Source organism: Quercus lobata, chromosome 8, assembly GCF_001633185.2.
Source record: "Quercus lobata isolate SW786 chromosome 8, ValleyOak3.0 Primary Assembly, whole genome shotgun sequence".
In the NCBI taxonomy this organism is placed as follows: Eukaryota; Viridiplantae; Streptophyta; class Magnoliopsida; order Fagales; family Fagaceae; genus Quercus; species Quercus lobata.
This window is the reverse complement of record NC_044911.1, coordinates 40,906,718-40,918,802: the sequence shown is the minus strand read 5'-3', so window position 1 is coordinate 40,918,802 and position 12,085 is coordinate 40,906,718. Positions and strand designations below refer to the sequence as shown.

General features: G+C 34.8%; 2 pseudogenes across 1 annotated transcript; both read left to right on the top strand.

Annotated features, from left to right (window-relative positions):
• The first annotated feature begins 2,043 nt into the window (after positions 1 to 2,043).
• Positions 2,044 to 3,432, top strand: LOC115956873 (annotated as a pseudogene). The gene has a single exon (XR_004084314.1). The product of XR_004084314.1 is annotated as a UDP-glycosyltransferase 79B30-like (transcript).
• A 5,365-nt stretch (positions 3,433 to 8,797) lies between these two features.
• On the top strand, positions 8,798 to 11,881 carry LOC115958467 (annotated as a pseudogene).
• Positions 11,882 to 12,085: the final 204 nt, after the last annotated feature.

The following is a 12,085-nucleotide window of genomic DNA, read 5'->3' as shown; positions in this document are numbered from 1 at the left end:
AAAAAAAAAAAAAAAAAAAAAAAAAAAAAAAAAGAAAACAGAGAAGAAGATTGATGGCTATTCTAAGTTAAAAACATAAAAGACAAGGTGCTATGCTCCTGTCCAAGGTAACTCTTTCTAATGTAGCTTGTTTCACAACCCTCTATATGTTACATCTGTCTGTGGGTGTTTGACGGTTTGTAATTTTGTGTAGAATTTTCACTTGCCTTATTCTTGTTTTTCTTCTTATGTAGACTATAGATGTTAAGACATGGAAAAGGAGAAAGAAAATGTGTAATCTTCTAGAGGAATTTTAAAAGCATGCATTAGAGGATTGGAATCCCATGCTGATTCTTCCAAAAACAGCTTTATTGAAATGGAAATTCATGGCTCAAATTCAAGCTGTAGCAAAATTTTCAAATTATGGAAGAAAAGATGGATTGAGTGCTCAGATTCATGGCTCAAATTCAAAAATATGATATATATATATATATATATCATATTTTTGATTTTATCTTTTTAATTTTATAAGGGTGGTGACAACTGAACAGTATGAATTGGTTAGGTTCAATGAAAGAGGAAGAAACAAGAAAGGAGGAGAGGGAGAGTCTAAGGCATTAAAGAGCTTACATGAGAAGTTGAAAACAGTGGAGAGAGGGAGTCAAGAGTGTTATGGAAGTTGAAATGAATATCGTGGAAACGTTAAAAGACTAATAGAAAAAGAATGGAAATAAAATAATTTTGTATATTAATTTTTTTTTCAAGCAATGCTTTTTCTTGGTGAATGGGTGCATCATGTTGAAATTTTAGTTTCTATTGGTAATACTGATGACCTGATGACTGATTAGTGTCCTTTCTTGGTATTTTATCTCCTAATATTTTAAGTTTTTAACCCACTTGCTACATTTAGATCATAAGAAAAGATTATATAAAAGTCACAATGTAAGTTTGATGAACTCGATGGTTTGATCCATTCGTAAGATTTTTATCCAATTTTCATGAGTTTTATTTAACAAAAAAAAAAAAAAAATTGTTGGAAGAAGCGACCAAAACACTTAGCTCTTTTTTCTTTTCCAAACTACCAAAACTTGTATCAGTTACTATGGTGTGACACCGTTCAAAAACTGTTACTTTTTAAGTATATAAACGAAGTTATAACTCTAGACTCTAGTTCAACTCGTGTCTGGTTTAGTTAACTAAGTTTAGTTGTATGATTATAAAGTGGTTTAGAGACGTAAGTTAATTGTTCTTGTTGGAATAGTAAATCAAAGGAAAAAGCAGCACTTCCTTCTCTGTTTGCTGCAGACAATTGGGGCATCTTTCTCTACTTATAAGGGCTGGTTGGTTGCGATCTTGACTGGAATATCTAGCCAGCCCAACAATGTCAAAACAAACTTCACCGTAGCCAAAGAGGTAATATCTTTTCTTTCACTTCACAAAACCAAAATCCTCTTACTTCGATTTTTCATTTCTTCAAGAAGACACAATCTCTGGCAGAGTACAATGTTCCCTGCCAACTGTTTGCCACATGCCTTTTCATTTAGCTTTTAGCTTATTTTGCTAATGCTGTTGAGAGAACCAAAAAAATGTAGAGGAAGACTAAAGATCACATTAGTAGAAGTAATAAAAAGTACATGTTAATTAAGGAAGTAACCAAAAGCATGACTTTAGATAAAATAATAGACCAGAGGAAAATAATATATGTGAGCCAACCTTGACTAATCTATTGAGGATCCATAATCAATCCCAAAATTTTGAAATAAAAGCATTGTTGTTGTTGTTAATTTTGCTCATGTTCAATTTTTTAAGTCTCACTTTTTTCAAGTACAAATATACTTAGCTCACATTCAACAAATAATAAGCAAAAAGTCAAATAAATTGACACGAAATGCATGTCTTTGCCCCCCCACCCCCCCCCCCCCCCCCCAACCACAAAAATTTTTAGGCTCCTAGTAAAAAAGGCAATCATCTCCTAGCATGTGCTGATTATATTCTCTACAGTCTCTTTGTTGCCAGTTGCTTTAGCTTCAGGTCCAGCATACATCAATTGACTCATAGAAAGATATGGATGCAACATCATTGCACTTGGTAATGTACCCTTTTTTGGCTCTTGGCCACCTTACCCCTTATCTCCACCTATCAAACAAACTAGCCCAGAAAGGCTATAGAATCTCCTTCTTGATTCCCACCAAAACACAATCAAAGTTAGGGACTTTCAACCTCTACCCAGATCTCATCACCTTTGTCCCCATCACTGTTCCCCATGTGGATGGCCTCCCTCTTGGTGCTAAGACCACTTCAGATGTGCCTGACCATTTGCACCCTCTCATTATGACTGCTATGGATCGCACTGAAAGTGATATTGAACTTCTTCTCCATGACCTTAAACCAGACATTGTCTTCTTTGATTTTACCCATTGGTTACCAAAATTGGCCTGTAGCCTAGGTATTAGATCAATTCTCTATGCCACAGTCAGTCCACTTACAGTAGATTATTACACTATGCCCCCTGCTGGAGCAGAGCAACATACTGGCAACAACTTACTTGAGGTTGACCTTATGCGGCCCCCATCTAGTTTCTCAGTATCATCATCCATCAAGCTCCATGTCCATGAAGCACGAGCCTTTGATGCAATAAAGACCATGAAATTTGGTAGTGGTGTTTTATTCCATAATCGCTTGTTCACTAGCTTAAGTCAATGTGATGCACTAGAACTCACGACGTGTAGAGAAATTGAGGGACCTTATATTGACAATCTTGAAAGCCATTTTGGGAAGTCTGTATTTCTTTCAGGACCAGTCATACCAAAGCCACCAACTTCTGCTTTAGAAGAAAAATGGGTTAAGTGGCTAGGAAGATTCAAGATCAGATCAGTTATATACTGTGCATTCGGAAGTGAGTGCACATTAAACAAAGATCAATTCCAGGAATTAGTGTTGGGTCTTGAGCTTTCAGGTTGGCCATTTCTGGCAGCACTTAAGCCGCCTTTTGGGGCTGAGTCTATTGAAGAAGCCTTGCCAGAAGGGTTTGTAGAGAGGGTTCAAGGAAGAGGGATAGTACAAGGCGGATGGGTTCAACAACTGCTAATTTGAAAGCACCCATCAGTTGGGTGTTTCATCACACACTACGGGTCAGGTTCTTTTTTTGAAGCGTTAATGAATCAGTGTCAACTGGTACTCTTACCGCACGTAGGTGACCAGATTTTGAATGCAAGGATGATGAGTAACAATTTGAAGGTTGGGGTGGAAGTTGAGAAAGGTGAAGATGGTTTGTTCACAAAGGAAAGTGTCTGCAAGGCAGTGAATAAAGTGATGGAGGCTGACAGCGAGGTTGGGAGGGAGGTCAGAGCCAATCATGCCAAACTCAGAGAGCTCTTGAGCAGTGAAGATTTAGAGTCATCTTATATTGATGGTTTCTGTCAGAATCTTAAAAGTTTTGGTTGGATAATTTGAGTTTCTAGTCAAGTATGGCTATTCTTGTTGTAAAACTTTGTCAGCTCTAGTGGTTTCAATATTGCTGTTCTTGCAATAAGCCTTTTGAGTTCACTTGGTCCTTTTTTGTTTTTTTGTTTTGTTTTTTTGTTTTTTTTTTTTTTTTTTTTTTTTTTTTTTTTTTTTTTTTTTTTTTTTTTTTTTTTTTTTGGTGTGGGGAGATAAAGACTCTTGGCCTCGTCTTGTGTAAACTTCTGTAAACTGTCACAATGATTGTAAATAACAATAAATCCTTCAAGGTCATTTTGTCATGTTCCAACATAGCTGCCATCTCATTTTCAAAATTCTCTAATCTTGGAAATCAAATAGTTATGGCAGGCCTTGCAAACTACTGTTCCTGGTTTGCTTTTGAAAAGGCCCCAAGTTTAAGGTTGGAAGAAAGACATGTCTGAGAATATCTTGAAGATTTCGATTGATCTGTATACATATAAAGATTAGATATGTTTGTTGAATTGTAAACTTAAGAAGGAAAAGGAATGGCTCTCACTTCCCCTCTAAGCTAATTGTATTCCTAAAAACTAGATTTAACAGCAGTTAAGCCAGAAAATTTTAGATGGAGCAGGCACCAGGAAAGTGTGAGGACAATAGGAAATTGGCATCAGGGCTTGGTTGGAACTCGGAAGGTGTTACGGACTACAGGGGAGATGATTTTAAAGATATGGAAGGCAAGCATTTACTGCTGCTACTATGCGTTGAGATAATATGACCTAATTAACTAGGCAATATTTTTAGATGCCAAATTTTAATTACAACTAAGTTAGTTAAGTCTAATTAACAATTAATGTGGAGTTTACATAATTAACTAAGAATGCTATTACCAATTGCATGAATAAACATAAGGACAAAATTTAGTTACAAAATTAGTTGTAACTTAGTTACAAAATTGGTTGTAACTTAAGGCTACAAACTCACTCAATAAAATAATATTACTATATTTTTGAAAATCTAACCATTGAATTGCATATTCTTTATGCTCTTAATACACATGTCAAATTTTGTGTTAATCGGATATTATTTATTATATAATCTATAAGTTTATATTTTATATATAATTTTAAATTACAAAAACTTGCAATTTAAAAAAATTTATTGATGATATAGTTAGTGATTTTTAATTTTCTTAAAATTTTGCAAGAATAGAGGATATAAGAAAAAGATGTAATCCAATGGTGAATTTGTCAAAATTCATCTCTAACGAAAATATATTAAGTAAGGTTATAGCCTAAGATTATAAACTTACTTAATAAAATAAATATTACTACATATTTTGAAAATCTAACTATTGAATTACATGTTCTTTACGCTCTTAATACACACGTCAAATATTGTGTCAATCAGATATTATTTATTATATAATCTATAAGTTTATATTTTATGTATAATTTTAAATTACAAAAACTTGCTGTAGGGGCTCGTTTTGGGGCCTAAGCCCAACGGTAGGTGGTTCTAGCCCAAGGAGCCCTAGACAATGAATTTGTAGAGAGCGGGTTACAAAACTAGGCTCTAAAGAAGTGAGTGTTAGTTAACTTTGGGCCTTACAACAATTGAACATAAGAATATCTCCTTCATGTCCGCTGGATATTCAGTCCGAGGAGACGTGTTGGTGCACCTTTGTTCTTGATCAAAGGCTTTGGTCTTTCTCTCTTTTTTCTACTCTTCGTTTCTCTTTTTTTTTTCCGGTCCTCTTCTTCATGGGGATTCCCTTCTCTTATATAGCCCCCTTGAAGTCATCAGAACTTTACACTTGTTGATCATCTGGACCTTCACTTAAGTGCTCGTCCCATCGGACATCTCCCCTATCTTTCTGTTAGTTGTAGTGGCCAAGGTAACACTGTTCGCCTGTCCTCTCCACATTAATGCAGTCAGAAAAGTAGCTGTCCTGCATTTAATGTGGCAGCTGTAGTCTCTCCCCTGACATCCTATACTCTCTTCCCTCTCTCGGGCTTGTGGGACTCATCCTTGCTACTAATACTCGTTGGAGTGGTTCTTTATTACTGGTTGGATGCATGTTTGAGTCATATTTGGCATGTCTAAGGAGACATTCCTTTTCGGACCGTCTTTTAAATAAGTTTGGACCCATAAGAATTGGGTTAGGAGCCCTTTTGGCGCCCACACTTTCTCCTCAGACGTGGTTGAACTCTATATGGGGCCCAAGGCCCATTGTTTGATCTGGGGACTTTACCCCTACACTTGCCATTTAAAAAATTTATTGATGACATAACTAATGATTTTTAATTTTCTTGAAATTTTGCAAGTATAGAGGATATAAGAAGAAGATGTAATTCAATAGTAGATTTGTCAAAATTCACCTATAATAAAAAGATATTAAGTAAGGTTGTAGTTTAAGGTTACAAACTTACTCAATAAAATAAATATTACAACATATTTTGAAAATTTAATCGTTGAATTACATGTTCCTTACGCTTTTAATATACATGTCAAATTTTGTGTCAATCAGATATTATTTACTATATAATCTATAAGTTTATAGTTTATGTATAATTTTAAATTATAAAAACTTGCAATGATGAATTTTGAGTGATGATGTCGTAAATATCACCAGTAAGCTATACGATCTTTGCATGCTCATAACGATACCTGCACAGTAAAGAGAGAAAACCTAATAGAGAGCACCGATGTGGTGCTGGCCAAATACCCTCCGAAAGTCAAGTTAGAACTATTCTCACAACTCTAGATTGCTAAAGAGGGGTAAATTATGCGTACCTTGATTTGTGAGGGTATTGGGTCTTTTATAGTAGTAGAAGGTTGACCTCTCCTCCTTGGTGTAGAAGTCTTTTCCTTATAGGAATCTTTTTGGATAGTCCTAAACGTGATGGACAAGACATTTCCTTATAGAGAAGATATTCATTAATGCGCATATCTTCCAGAATCTTCTTTGTGCTAGAATTCCTATTTGCCTTGGGATCCTGTGGTGGTTAAGTGTGTATCGCAAGTATTTCCATCTAGGGCTTCTAGCTGCTACGTGGGTGCTTGATCCGTTCTTGTTGCATCTGTTTATGCTAGACCTATCCATAACAGACCTTTGCACAATTGGGCTCACTCTCTATCAGCCCTCGGACGTGGATTCGTTAGGCCCACTTCATGGAGATCCATCAACCTAGATTTTTACCTTCTTCATTGACAATGATGAGAGGGAAGGGAGCAGAGAATCAATAGTGTTTAGCTCTCGCAAGGATAGACTCAATTCTCTTTACTCTCAATTGGGTGCTTAAGGCTCGTGAGAATATGATGTATGTATAGTGGGTATGGGAAAGGTACAACAATCGATCTAGAATAATAAAATTCACTCTAGTACCGAGCAACTTGCAGGAATCTCGTGAGATAGGGTGTTTAGTGAGCTTGTCTCACGAACTGCAATTCTAAAATGATTTTTGAACTCTCACGTGCAATCTACATGTTCATTTTGCGGCTCACTTGTTATGCGAATTGTCTAGTGATAATGCATTTCCAGTTACTCTTCAATGGACTTTCAAACCCAACCCAATTACAATAAAGCCCACAAATACAATAAAACTATGCATGAAATTACAAAGGAATAGGCACCAAATAAAGCCAACATACAAGAAGAAAAATTACAACTTAACATGTGTAATATTTGGGAAGTGAGGTGCAACAGATTGTTGATAACATCCCTCTTTCGTGCTTCTATTATTGGTAAAGAAGTAATAATGGACGTCATACTTATGATACTTGTGGGGCCCTTTTTTTTAGGACAGTTCACTGGCCCAAGCTTGATATGAATCTTGGGTCATTGAAGAGGGCCTAGAGTATATTTTAGTGTTGGGTGAACTAAATTTGGCTCGCTGTGACCTATTTGGGCCGTTATATGAACCATCTGTGAGTAAGTTAAATAAACTCCAAAAAAGATAGAACAAAATATATATAAATTTAATGTGGCAGCGAAATACAAAAGAAATGAATAATGAACTTGGAATGAATAGTAATAGGTGCAAAATACTTTAATGTGACATTTGGTACGGGGTAATGTTTTAGGATTCTTAGGAATATTTAAAAATTCTCATATTTGGTTGCAAATCACACTAGAAAATCAGATGCTAGGAAAATTTGGATTCCCCCTTTAACCCCCTTTCAGTAGGAATGTGGATTCCTTTTAAAACAGTTGGGTATCCAGATTTCCAAGTTTAAAAGAAATTGTATTTTTTATAAATTGACAATTTTAACCTCTTTTCCTTATCAATTAAGCAATTAAGATAAAATATAAAACAAATCATCAATATCTTTTCCCACCAAAACAACATAAACAGGACAGACAACTTTGTTGATATATTTTTTTAAAAAGTTCTATTTAGGTTTCACGTGTGAGAAAAAACAAGTTTGAAGGGGACTCTCCATTATTGCTGGGTATTCACTTTTATTGTTGTGTGTGTATTGCTCAACAAATTATTAATGGATTTATTTTCAAGAAAATTTGTTAATGTATCAATTTGCATCTCAGATTTTGGATTTGTTTAGTTACTAGAAATATAGATCTGGATTGGTGGCTTTATCTGTTTTTTTATTTATTTTTATTTTTTTCTTCTTTTTAAAAGATAAATGGCTTTGTTTCTAGATTCATATGTTATAGTACAATGTCAATAATTTGTATCCTATCTGGTACTATTGATGTTTGTTATACAATGATACAAAATGTGTAGATTTTTATATTTTGTTTTGCATTATACAATTCTTATATTTTATTTTTCATTATTTATTTAGAGGAAGATTTTTTTTAAAGGACTTGGTAGTTCACATTCAAAAATAGGGATAGAATGGGAAAAATAAATAACTCATTTAAAATTTATAGGAATAAACTAAATATTATTATCTCACATTTCTAGGAATCTTATTAGATTCCCAATGAAACCAAATATATGAATAGTTATATTTTTAAGCTTCCAAATTGAAAGGAATCACATTTCCAAGAATATGGATGGTAGAAGTAATGTAGATTTCCTTATACCAAACGCCACATAAAATGTTTTTTAATCAAGTCAAGCATGAGAAATACATTTAGTCCTATATTGTAAGGATACTCCACAAAGCCCAATAAGCTTCAAAGGTCACAAACTTAATTAATTCCTTCTAGGTTTACAAGACTTGTGGAATTTGAAGTCCCTTGAATATAAGTGGCCCCTTAAATGTTACTAAAGAACCTTTTAGGCTTTTACCTTGATTCTTTTATCACTCGATGAACTTGAACTATGACTTAAATCTTGAAAGATCTCTTTTGTATCTTTTTAGTCTCTTTGAACTTGACTTAACGAACGCTTAAAATAAAAGGACTTTACGAGAGAGAGAGAGAGAGAGAGAGAGAGCAACGAATCTTATTGCTGCCACGCTTCATCTTCAAATAGGTTCCCAAGTACGTTCTCTCTCGGCACAACGGACGCAACCAATAGTCCCTCTCTGTGTTGAGTCCTCAAAATTACTCTCTCAAGAGTCAAGCCTCAAGGTAACGATTTTACCTCATCAATAGTCCAACTGATAATTGTTTTCACATCATATTCATACTTGTTCATTGTCTTTTTTTGGTTGTTCTCATCTTATGTTTCCTTAGTAACTGATAGACACTTCAAGAGCATATTTCAGGTTTTCTGCAGTTATGCTGTGCGTTCTGTTTTTCTTACTTTTTACATGTTAACTTTGCATTGAGCTGCAAAGGGTTTTGTATTTGAATATATTTAAACATTTTGCCAAGAGATTTTGGGGGATTTCTATTTTGAAGCAATATAAGTTAGGAACCAAGTTTGGCTACATTTTTAATATATATATATATATATATATATACTTTGTAGCTAATTACTGCAACTTCCTTTAATGTCATTTTATTGGACGTGAATTTTAACAAATTTATTTTTAAATTATATTTTCTTCTTAAATACTCCATACTTACAAAATTTTTTAAAAATCAAATATCAATAACTATATTATTAATCAATTATTTAAATTTTCAATTTTTGTATTTTAAAATTATGCATAAAAAATTAAGTTATATAACTCGGATGGTAAATAATATTCAATTATTTGATATGTGTGTAAAGAACATAAAAAAACATGCAATCCAATGATTAAATTATCAAAATATGTAATTTAAACTTTTTTAGTAAGGTTGTAGCTATTGCCTACAATTAAATTTATGGCGAAAGGATTCTAAAAAAAAAAAAATTTATAGCAAAACTTTTCCTTAAATATGGACATTTTATACTTCGTATATCTGTGGTTTTTGTTCATAATTTACGATCTCTTCTAAACGTTTTTGAGATTTTGGTAGTGTTCCACATTTTTTGGTGTATTTATGTGAAAACAAAGCAGACATTTTGGTGTATCACAAGACTCTTCTTTTTGTGATATTTTACTATATGTTTAATAGTTTCTCTATTGCTTCTCAATTTTAGTTAATATCAATATGTTTTTAGGTTTCAAATTTCAGCTTAATGGTTTTGTGGTTTTGGTTTATTTTTTACCCTATATAATGAAAGTTCGGAGTTTCTCTAGCATGAGCAATGTCTCAGATACTTATTAACTAATTGTATTCTCTTAAAATTCTGGTCCTAACAACTTTGGGTGATGCTTTTAAAGGCCATCAATTTTAAAGAAATTAGGATTAAAAATCAATTCCAATCTTTTTTAAGAATAATGTGTTCCCTTATCCAATTTTTAGCGTAGTTTGTTCTACTCAAAAAAGCAAACATCACGTATCATGCACTAATTGTTCTCTACAATCTTTTTGTTGCTAGTTGCTTCAGCTTCAGAATCAGCCTGGATCATTTGTCTCTTAGGAAAACATGGTTGCTACATCATTGCACTTGATAGTGTATCCTTGGTTTGCTCTTGGCCACCTTAACGCGTATCTCCACCTGTCAAACAAAATAGCCCAAAATGGCCATAGGATCTCCTTCTTAATTCCCACCAAAACAAAATCAAAGTTAGAGACTTTCAACCTCTACCCAGATCTCATCACCTTTGTCCCCATAATTGTTCCCCATATAGATGGCCTCCCTCCTGGCGCTGAGACCACTTCCGACGTGCCTATCCATTTGCAACCACTCATTATGACTGCCATGGATCGCACTGAGAGTGATATTGAACTTCTTCTTCTTGATCTTAAACCAGACATTGTCGTCTTTGATTTTGCTTATTGGCTACCAAAATTGGCCCGCAGCCTAGGTATCAAGTCAGTTCTCTACTCCACTGTCACTCCACTTACAGTATATTATTTCACTATGTCCCCTGCAGCAGAAGGGCAACATAGTGGTAACAAATTTACTGAGGTTGACCCTATGCAACCCCGATCTGGTTTCCCAGTATCATTATCCATCAAGCTCCATAACCATGAAGCTCGAGAATTTGCTGCACTAAAGGCTATGAAGTTTGGTAGCGATGTCATTTTCTACGATCGCCTGTGTGCAAGCTTAAGTCAATGTGATGCTACAGGATTCAGGACTTGTAGAGAAATTGAGGGATCTTATATAGACAATCTTGGAAGCCATTTTGGGAAGCCTGTATTCCTTTCAGGGCCAATCATACTGAATCCACCAACTTCTACATTAGAAGAAAAATGGATCAAGTGGCTAGGAAAATTCAAGGCCAGATCAGTAATATACTGTGCATTAGGAAGTGAGTGCACTTTAAAGAGATCAATTCCAGGAATTGGTATTGGGTTTTGAGCTTTCGGTTTGGCCATTTCTAGCAGCACTTAAACCACCATTAGGGGCTGGCTCTATTGAAGAAGCATTGCCGGAAGGGTTTGAAGAGAGGGTTCAAGGAAGAGGGGTAGTACATGGTGGATGGGTTCAACAACTGCGGATTTTAGAGCACCCATCAATTGGGTGCTTTATCACACACTGTGGGTTAAGTTCTTTATTTGAAGGATTGATGAATCAGTGTCAGCTGGTATTGTTACCACATGCAGGTGACCAGTTTTTCAGTGCAAGGATAATGAGTAACAGTTTGAAGGTGGGAGTGGAAATTGAGAAGGGAGAAGAAGATGGTTTGTTCACTAAGGAAAGCGTATGTAAGGCAGTGAGGACTGTGATGGAGGATGACAGCGAGGTTGGGAGGGAGGTCAAAGCCAATCATGCCAAACTCAGAGACCTCTTGAGCAGTGAATATTTAGAGTCATCTTATATTGACAGTTTCTGTCAGAATCTTCAAGATTTGGTTGGATAATTTATGAGTTTGTAGTTAGGTATGGCTATTCTTGTCACAAAATTATTGACAGCTTAGAATAGTGTGGTTCTCTATCGTGCAATTTAATCATGAACAATGTGTTGTGTGGTATTTGGAGGGTTCATGTTTCTATCCTAAGATAGCTGTGCTTTGCACCTTATATGACGTTTTCAATATTATTGTTGCTGCAGGAGCCCTTTTGGGGTCTCTTGCCCCAACCCCCTCCTGTTTTTTTTTGGGTGAAATAAGAAACCTTATCTTGTGAAAACTGTCACTGTAATTGTAAATTGTAATGAATCTATTAAGGTCACTCATCCTTGATCAATTGTCATGGTCCAACATAGCTATATATCATCTAATTTTCAAAATTCACTTAGCTAGGAATGAAATAGTTGCAAATTTTGAATATGTGCTCAACTAATTG